This window comes from Neophocaena asiaeorientalis, unplaced genomic scaffold (genome assembly GCF_003031525.2).
Source record: "Neophocaena asiaeorientalis asiaeorientalis breed wild unplaced genomic scaffold, Neophocaena_asiaeorientalis_V1.1 scaffold332, whole genome shotgun sequence".
In the NCBI taxonomy this organism is placed as follows: domain Eukaryota; kingdom Metazoa; phylum Chordata; class Mammalia; order Artiodactyla; family Phocoenidae; genus Neophocaena; species Neophocaena asiaeorientalis.
The window spans coordinates 1939457-1948279 of NW_020173111.1; positions in this window are offsets into that span (position 1 = coordinate 1939457).

An 8823-nucleotide genomic window follows, 5' to 3' on the forward strand; every position below is an offset into this window, starting at 1 on the left:
CTTCAAGGAACTGGTGAACATCTTTACATGTGTTTCTCTGTGTACATGTCATTGTAGGATGAATTTCTAGAGGGAGGGTATTGAGTTTCAGGCATAGGTACTTTTTATGTTGTGAGATACTCCACATCATCCTTCCAGAAGTTATATCGTTTTATATCCAACCAAGTGTCTGAGGGTGGACACGCCCCTCTTTCTTTCTCAACAACATAGGATGCTTTCATTCTTTTTACTCTTGCCAAAATGATCAAAGAAGTGGTGTCTTGCTGAGGCCTAAATTTGCATTTATTGGCTACTAGTGATGTTAAGCATCTTTTCATATATTTACTGGCCATTGTATTTCAACTTCTGTGAAACGCCTTTTCAAAGGACATGAGAGACACCTGTTTACAGAAAATGAGAACCAAGTACAGTCTGAAATGTCAAGGGCTTGTTATTACTTCTCAAGTCTTCAAAAAAGAATAGGCGTGGAGGTGGGCTGGGAGAGCCATTTTTCAGGAGTGGGGAAGAGAAAGGAAGTCACGTTTATGACTCACATTAACAGCTTAAAAAAATCAAAAGCATCCCATGAAGGTGTGGCAAACGTAAGGAAATCTGTACATTTTTTAAGCTTTCAGAAAATAAGCAATTTTGATGCTACATAAATGGTCGCAGAAATAGAAAACACAATATGCTACTGAGTATTCTGTGAAGCAAATTTAACACTAATAATAAACCTTGATTACAAGGAAAGACGGCTAGAGCTCTTTATCATTTGTGGCTCTAGGATGAACATACTGAACACACTAAGAGAAAATGTAAATCTACAGCATACTGATGCAAAATTCTACAGTGACAAAGTTGGGGTTTCCATGACATCTAAGGACAATTTGATGTATGGAAATGTATGCACATAATATACTATATTCTTGGGATAAATGAAAAAGGAAAATTATGACCCTCTCATTAGAGTCGGAACATTCAGCACCTAATCCTAATAAAATATTTAAAACTAGGAATAAAACATACTGCCTTTTCATGAAGAGAAGTGGTTTTTGTAAACTAGCTGCCGACAATACTGGAAGTCAATCTCATAAAATTAAATAATTTAAGAATTCAAGCTAATGCAATAAAGTATGGAACCAAAATAAGAAAAATAAGTACTGAAAAAACAGGAAAGAAAACCAGCATTAGGTATTCATGAAATATTCATTTCAGAGCTATTACAATTAGGAAAAATTCAGCAAAACAAAAGGGAAGTATTAAAAATGAATAATATTTCTATTGAGTAAAAAAACAAGTTAGAAAACACAGCATTATATTATTCATAATCGCCTCAAAACAATTTAAGGTATCAAGGAAATAATGTTGGCACAGAATGCAAAGAAGTAACAAATTTTACTTAAAAGAAAAATGAAAACCAGAAGCCCTGGGAGGCCATACGGTGTTGCTAGATTAATCAGGATATATCTTCAGACCTTCTCAATGGTCCCCATCTGCAAATGCAACAGCAAGTAACTTCCTTCATCAAGTTAACTAGAAAGATAAGTAGCCCCCAGCCCCTGCGTGGGAGATCCTCTGCAAAGAACTGCACGAAGCCAGAGAACAGAGCGGGGCATGGAGCTGATCGCTGACCTCATTTGCCTCCATTTGCATTTGGAGATGTACCAAAATAAAAAAAGAAAAAAAAAAAGGATTCATACATTCTCCTAAAAAAAATCCCTTAGGAAAGTAAATAAAAAACCTTTGGTGGGCTCAGTGGTTGAGAGTCTGCCTGCCGATGCAGGGGACACGGGTTCGCGCCCTGGTCCGGGAAGATCCCACGTGCTGCGGAGAGGCTGGGCCCGTGAGCCATGGTCGCTGGGCCTGCGCGTCCGGAGCCTGTGCTCCGCGACGGGAGAGGCCCGCATACCGCAAAAAAAAAAACCCAAAAAACCTTTGGTAAGGGACTTCCCTGGTGGAGCAGTGGTTAAGAATCCATCTCCCAGTGCAGAGGACATGGGTTCGAGCCCTGGTCCAGGAAGATCCCACATGCCGCAGAACAAGCCCTCGCGCCACAACTACTGAGCCTGCGTGCCTAGAGCCCGTGCTCCGCAACAAGAGAAGCCACCGCAATGAGAAGCCCACATACCACAACGAAGAGTAGCCCCCGCTCGCCACAACTAGAGAAATTCTGCACACAGCAACGAAGACCCAAAGCAGCCAAAACAAACAAACAAACAAAAACACCCTTTGGTAAGCACATTAGCAGGTGTCCAAACACCTGGCCTGTCTGGTGATGGATTCCTAGTAGCGGAATTTGCTGCATTTTCCCTAGTCATCCAGAACACTCCTTCCCCAGCCTTCCTCCACCCTTGACCAAAGCCGTGAGAACATCTGGGTCTGGCCTTGAGATCCGAACTGCTGGGACTTACCTTTCCATGAGCTTCAGACTCTCCATTAGCACTCAGCTGAAGCGTTATTCTCATAATAGACTGCTGCCTAACACAGGCTGTACTTCTGGTGCTGAAGGGTCCATAAAGTTCTATAAAATGAGTTGCAGGGCTACTCCAAGCTCTTAAATTATACGATCTTCACAGTCATGCAAACTAGAGTTCTCCTGCCCTTTCAGGACAGGAACAATCTATTCTCTGTATCTGTGACCTTGGCCTGGCCTCCTTCCACTCTTTAGATTCTTCCCCCACGGCTCCCGTTAATCCTGAGATAGTGCAAAACAAAGTCCTTTCCACTTGCTGCTGGCGGATGAACCGGCTTTGACTAGAGTTAATTGGGTCACTTCCAATGTGCCTGTGCACGTTTCTCTACCGTCCTTGAGTGAAGGAAGAGAGATTTTTCTTTTCTCAGAGGAATATTGTCCTCAACCAGCAAAGGAGGCAGACGACAGCCTTCTTTCTGGGAAGCTGTAGTCCTAGGTTCTTACCCTAATTCCATCACTACCTGGTTTATAATCTAGGGAAAGTCACCCCACCCTTGGGACCAGCTTTTTCCTCTGTGAAAGAGGAAAAAGATAACCAATTATCATCTGTGTTGGGTTTTCAGAAAGCATCACGGACCAATGCAACATTCTTTCTCAAAAAGCCTGGATACAGCATCACAATTTTTCTTGTGAAAATGGTCCAAACGCCCTTACCAAGAGTGCCTGGGAAGTTTATGCTTCTTTGCCATCTATGTACAGATGAGCTCTAAGATGTAGGTTGGAAAGGGGCTGAACTCCTAGGCGTACAGAGATATCTCAAAGAAAATGCTAACTTAGTCTTTTTTTTTTTTTTTAAATTGAAGCATAACTGATGTATAATATTATGTAAGTTTCAGGTGTAAGATATAGGGATTCACAATTTTTAAAGACTCTATTCCATTCAGAGTTATTATAACATATTGGCTATATTCCCTGTATTGTACAACATATCCTTGTAGGTTATTCATTTTATACATAGTAGTTTGTACCCTTAATCCTCTCCCCCTATCTTGCCCCTCCCCTTTCCCTTCCCCTCATTCATTCATTCATTCAACAGGTTTTAATTAAGTGAGGCCTTGACAGGGGCCGAGGATTTAAGGACACGTTCCCAAACTTGTCTGCATGTTGGCATCACTTGGCAAGGCTTCAAAAAGTACTGATGAGTGGGTGGGTCCTACCCCCCAACGACCGGGATTTAACTGATCTGGGACACGATCCAGGCTTGGGAGGTTTTCAAGGATCTGCAAGTCATTCCGTTGAGTTTGGGAACCACCGTATTAAGGCCTGGGGAGCTTCCTTCTGGCTCTACTGCGTCAGTAGACTTTTACTCTTCGGGTATGTATCCTAGCTTCTTGATAACCAGGGGAAGTTTTGGGGGTAAACTGTGAGACACAGGATTCATCTTCCAAAGGGTCTTGCCCACGTCTTCCCTTGCCTGTCACAGAGCACAAGCTTAGGGCAGGTCCCACAGGGCACTGAGGAGATCGTGGGCAAAGATACAGTCTCTGCTCTAATGGCACTGGGGGCCCAGCAGGGGGATGGACCCCAGATAAGCCGTTAACAAGGAGGAGAGGTAAATAGTAGGACACTGAGGAGGAGGACGAAGGGGATGGGGTGTTGCGGGAGCCCCTCAGGGGGGGCACCTTCTCCCAGGATGGGCGGGCTGTGGGAGAAGGGGAGGGAGCACCTGATCGTGAGAAGCTGGTGCCTTGCAATGCTGTTCCCACCACGTGCAATCCTGGGCCTGGGCCTTTGCCAGTCACCTCACTGAACCCTCTCTGCCCATTGCCTGCGTGCATTTCCAGCCAGAGGTGCCGTTCACTAAGTTATCTGATGTACACATGTTAATTGAGCACCTCTGTGCCGGGCATCGTGCCAGGCCCCGCTGTGAACGAGGCAGACAAGGACAGGGCGCATTAAGGGAGAGAGCTGCCTTGCCCAGCCCTATAACATCTGGGCGCTCAGGCAAACCTTTCGCGAGCTCCCAATGATGCTACGGAAATGAATACACTACTTCCTCTCCTTTTTGCCCTAGTTGGTCAAGCTGTCTCCGTGGAACAATACCAGACTTTAACTAACTAAGAAAACTTGAGAAACTTCTGCTTGCGAAGATGCTCCCAGCAATGATGACAGAGGCAAACCTGCCGTGGTTCCTGATCACCCCTGGGGACGCCAGAAACACCTGGGATGGAAGGAAAGTTTGTCAGAGACCAGATTTTCTGAGTGTACAGATGGGGTTGGAGACCAAGAAGACCTAAGTATTCATGTGAATTTCAACCGACGTTGGGACATTCAGAACATAGGTATTTTCCAAATTGTGTATGACCATACGGTACATTTATGATTACATTTTTAAAAAACCCTTTATTTTAAAATCAACTATGCGCTGCGAGTCCTCCATGCCCCTCCTTGCCCTGCCCCCACCCCGTCTCTCATCACAGCCCCACTGCGCTGCTGAGCTCTGGTCTGCATTCCCAGCGCCCTGAGAGGAAACGTCGGTGATTTGAGAAAAGCTGTTACTGAGAGATAGTTATCCCTTTATTGCAGCAGAGTTTATAATCTTGAAAAATTGGACATGGTTGAAATATTCCAACACTAGGAGACCCGTTAAATACAAAGTATTCATCCACTGGAGAGAACTCTATGTGGCCATCGAGATGATGATCAGGAGTCAATAATTGGATTAACACGGAAAATGTTTATTTTAGCAAGTTAGGTGAACAAAGCAGGATGAAAATTGTATACCCACTTTCTCACTTAGAACCTAACCAGGGGAAACACATCTCTCAAACCTGGCAGTAGAGAAAACAAAAGAAAACTCTGGCAGGAAGTAGAGCAAGGTCACACGGCAGCTATGGTTATTTAGAGGTAATTTTCGTTACTTTTCACGTTTCCTTTGATGTAATTCCTATGATGTGAATTACTGTTTTATGAATTGGAAAGAATAGATAATATTTACATCAAAATTAAACAGTTTTTGAAAAAAGAGGACCAACTCATGGTCTGCTGGTCTTAGCTTCTTCAATCAGTTGAATGAATAGTCTCACCCTCACTAGTGACAGAGGTCACAGTGGGAGGAAAATGAGTGTGTTTTCATGGGAGGCCACGCCCATGATGCTAGCCATGGCTGAAAACCATGACACCTAGTCTTTTGGGTTTCTGGACCCAATTCCATGGCGTGTGCGTGTGTGTGTATGTAGGATTCCCCACATCACCAAGCAATTCTGGACACCAACAGGGAGTGGGCCTGGGGTTGCAGAGCTGTCCTAGGGTCAGGAGTGCTGTTGGAATGGGGTGCTGGGCTCAGGGAGAATGGGGCAATGCAACAGTGAAAAGTGATCAAGAATCTGCTCAATTGGGAGATTGGGACTGACATATATACACTACTATGTATAAAATAGATAACTAATGAGAACCTACTGTACAGCACAGGGAACTCTACTCAGTGCTCCGTGGTGACCTAAATGGGGAGGAAATCTAAAAAAGAGGGGCTATATGTATAGGTATGACTGATTCACTTTACTGTACAGCAAGAAACTAGCACAACATTGTAGAGCAACTATACTCCAATAAAAATTAAAAAAAAAAAAAAAAGAATCCACACACACTCAAGACAAACGTGCGGCACACTTTCTTTCGAGCAAGATTTTTTTCCCACTTATTTTCTTTCTTTTTTCTTTAGGATTTTAACATGGTTATCACCAACTGTTATCCAATTTACTGACTGAGGGAAATTAAGAGGTTTGGATAGAAAGATGATGTCAGCATATTGAATTTTAGGAGCCTTGGGACTGCAGCTGGACGAGACTAGACTTTGGAGAGCTTTATGGTCTCCGGCCACGGCCTTGCGTCATTAGGCGGAAATTGGTGTCGAGTGTTCAGGGGAACAGGAGACCGATGACCTGGGGAACACCATGACTTGAGGGAGTAGAGTTAGAAGACCCTACGAAAGGGACAGAGCGTCAGCCAGAGACGGGATGCAGTGCCAGCTCTTGGGTTTCTACAGGGGTTTCTACTGGAGAAGCACGAGAAACACCAGTGCTCAGACATGAAGGGCGCAGACTTCGGAGGCTGGGACCCCAGTTCTGCCGCTTCCTACTCAAGGGACAGGTTATCTCCTCTCTCCACACCTCGGCTCCCTCATCTTTCACGTGGAATAACAATACTGGTGAGTCTGGGATTTGATCTCTCTCTCTGCAGAAGCTTATGGATTCTGCGTCAGACACAAAGGACTTTACTGCTCCCGGCCCGGCTGGCAACAAGAGCATCAGTGTGTGGGACGGGGTGGCTGCAGCTCCCCAGGAGGTGTGCACGGCGGCTGAGGAGCCCTGAGCGAGGGGCAGCCTCCTCTTCCAAAGCAGGTAAGAAGCAGACTCCTTCTTTGTCCCTGGGATACACCCCCCCCCCCACGCCCCGCCATTCCTCAAGGTTACTCGCTATAAATGCCACCCCAGAAAGGTCCTGGGAAAGCGAGGTCAGGGCTTCGCTTGCCTGGTACACCCAGCAAGAAGCACAGTCGCCGGGACCTGAGGAGGAGGACACCCAGCACCTGCCGCGGGGCTGCCGGGATGATGAAGGTGATGTGCGCACATGTGGAAAGCGCTCTCGGCCTCGGCGATCATCAGCAGGGGTGGCCATACGGAGAAGGCGGGGTTGGGGGTAGCGGCTGTGTTATCACCTTACATCCGAGATTGAAAAAAGTCGTTCAACAAATATTTATTGAATGCTTGTGTGTTGCTGACACCAGAGACACGGAGTTGAACAGAACGAAGCTGCCGACCTCCGGGCGCTTCTGTTCTAGTACAGGGGGACGCGCCGCGGATAAACTAGCGGGGGAGCTGGTGCACAGGCCGCAGACCCGGATGAGGACGGGGATTGACTCGGGGCCGCCTTGCACAGAAGCACGTCCTGATCCAACTGCTACTGTAGCGGGTGGCTGTCGAGAGCAGGCGGGGCGTGCGCTGCTGGGGAAGAGACGGAGGAGGGAGGCCAGGCCAGGAGAGCAGGGCAGACGCGCCAGCCTGTGTCGGGGGCAGCGGCGGAGGGTCTCGGGAGTGCCCGGCTGCGCGGGCGCTGGAGGTCAGGTCAGCGCCCCGGGGAAGGCGCCACCTGCTGGCGTCACGCGGGGGCGGCTTCAGGGTCCTGGAGGGAGAGGCCAGCCGGCCGCGGGTGAAGAGCAGGGAATTGGAGTCGGCGGCAGAAACTCACTCCAGAAGTTTGTCATGAAGGCGAGGACTGGGATCGTGCAAAATCATTTGCATGTTTCAGTGCCACACGGACTAGAGGAGGGAAAAGGTTGACCTCCTTGTGGGAGGGACGATGGAGCAAAGTCCCCGAGAAGGTGGGAAAGGACGGACGTGTGGGGACAGCGCCTGACCGAAGACGCCTCTCCCGGTAAAACAGGAAGGACGGGAAAGGATGGGTGTGCGTCTAAGTAGGTGTCTAGATCAAGGAGATCCTGTGGCCTCCATTTCCTCCAGGAAACGGGAAAGGAGACGATCTGAGTGATGTTAGGGAGTTGCAGATTTAGGAGGAATTTCAGAGATTTGGGACTTCCTGGTAGAGAAACCAGTGCAGGAGGGGTGGCTGAGGAAGCCCAGGGAAGGAGGAAAAGGCCCAGGCCCCATACAGAAGGAAAAGGTGTGGGAGCCTGGGTGGTGGCCCGAGCCAGGGGAGAGGTGACAGAGGTGACAGGTGGCCAGACGGGAAGCGCCCCCTGGAGAGCAGTTTCTGAGGCAGGTGAGGGCGGCAGCGAGGACACCAGGAGAGGATGGAAAAGGGAAGAAGTGAAGCGGAAGATTTCAAAGGCAGAAGCAGGAAGACAGCTCCTGCCAAGACTGGAGGAGCCGGAGGGCAGGTCCCATGGCACCAGCCTCGACCTGTGTTTCCCTCTCCCCTCATCTCATTCAGGGAGCGTCGTGTTTGCCGCCTTCTTTTTTCCATCTTACAAAAGGCAAATGCAAGTTCTATCTTTGGAGCATGGAGGAGGCAACAGAGGTCGCTGAGGATCAACACACGCAGGCCAGGGCGAAGAATGGTGTTTCTCCTTTTATTTAAAAACAGTGCTTCATTACCATTTGCAAAGGCAGAGGCAGTGCTCCTCCTTCGCTTAGAGTTTATAAAAGCCAGCAACATGATCAATAATTTATACACATGGATAGTAATACAAAAAAATAAGGAATAAAAGCTAAAGATCTAACTACTCCGACCTTCACAATTCCAGCTACTTGATAATAATAGAAGTAACCCAATGAATACTGTATGGTCTGAAAGCTACTATACAATATGATTCTTAACAAGAAGGGGAGGGAATTAGAGACTGTCACAAAGCCCTGGGTGCTTCTCTGGAGTTTGTAGGGAAACAGGACCCTGGGCAAGCAGCTCGGGTGTCC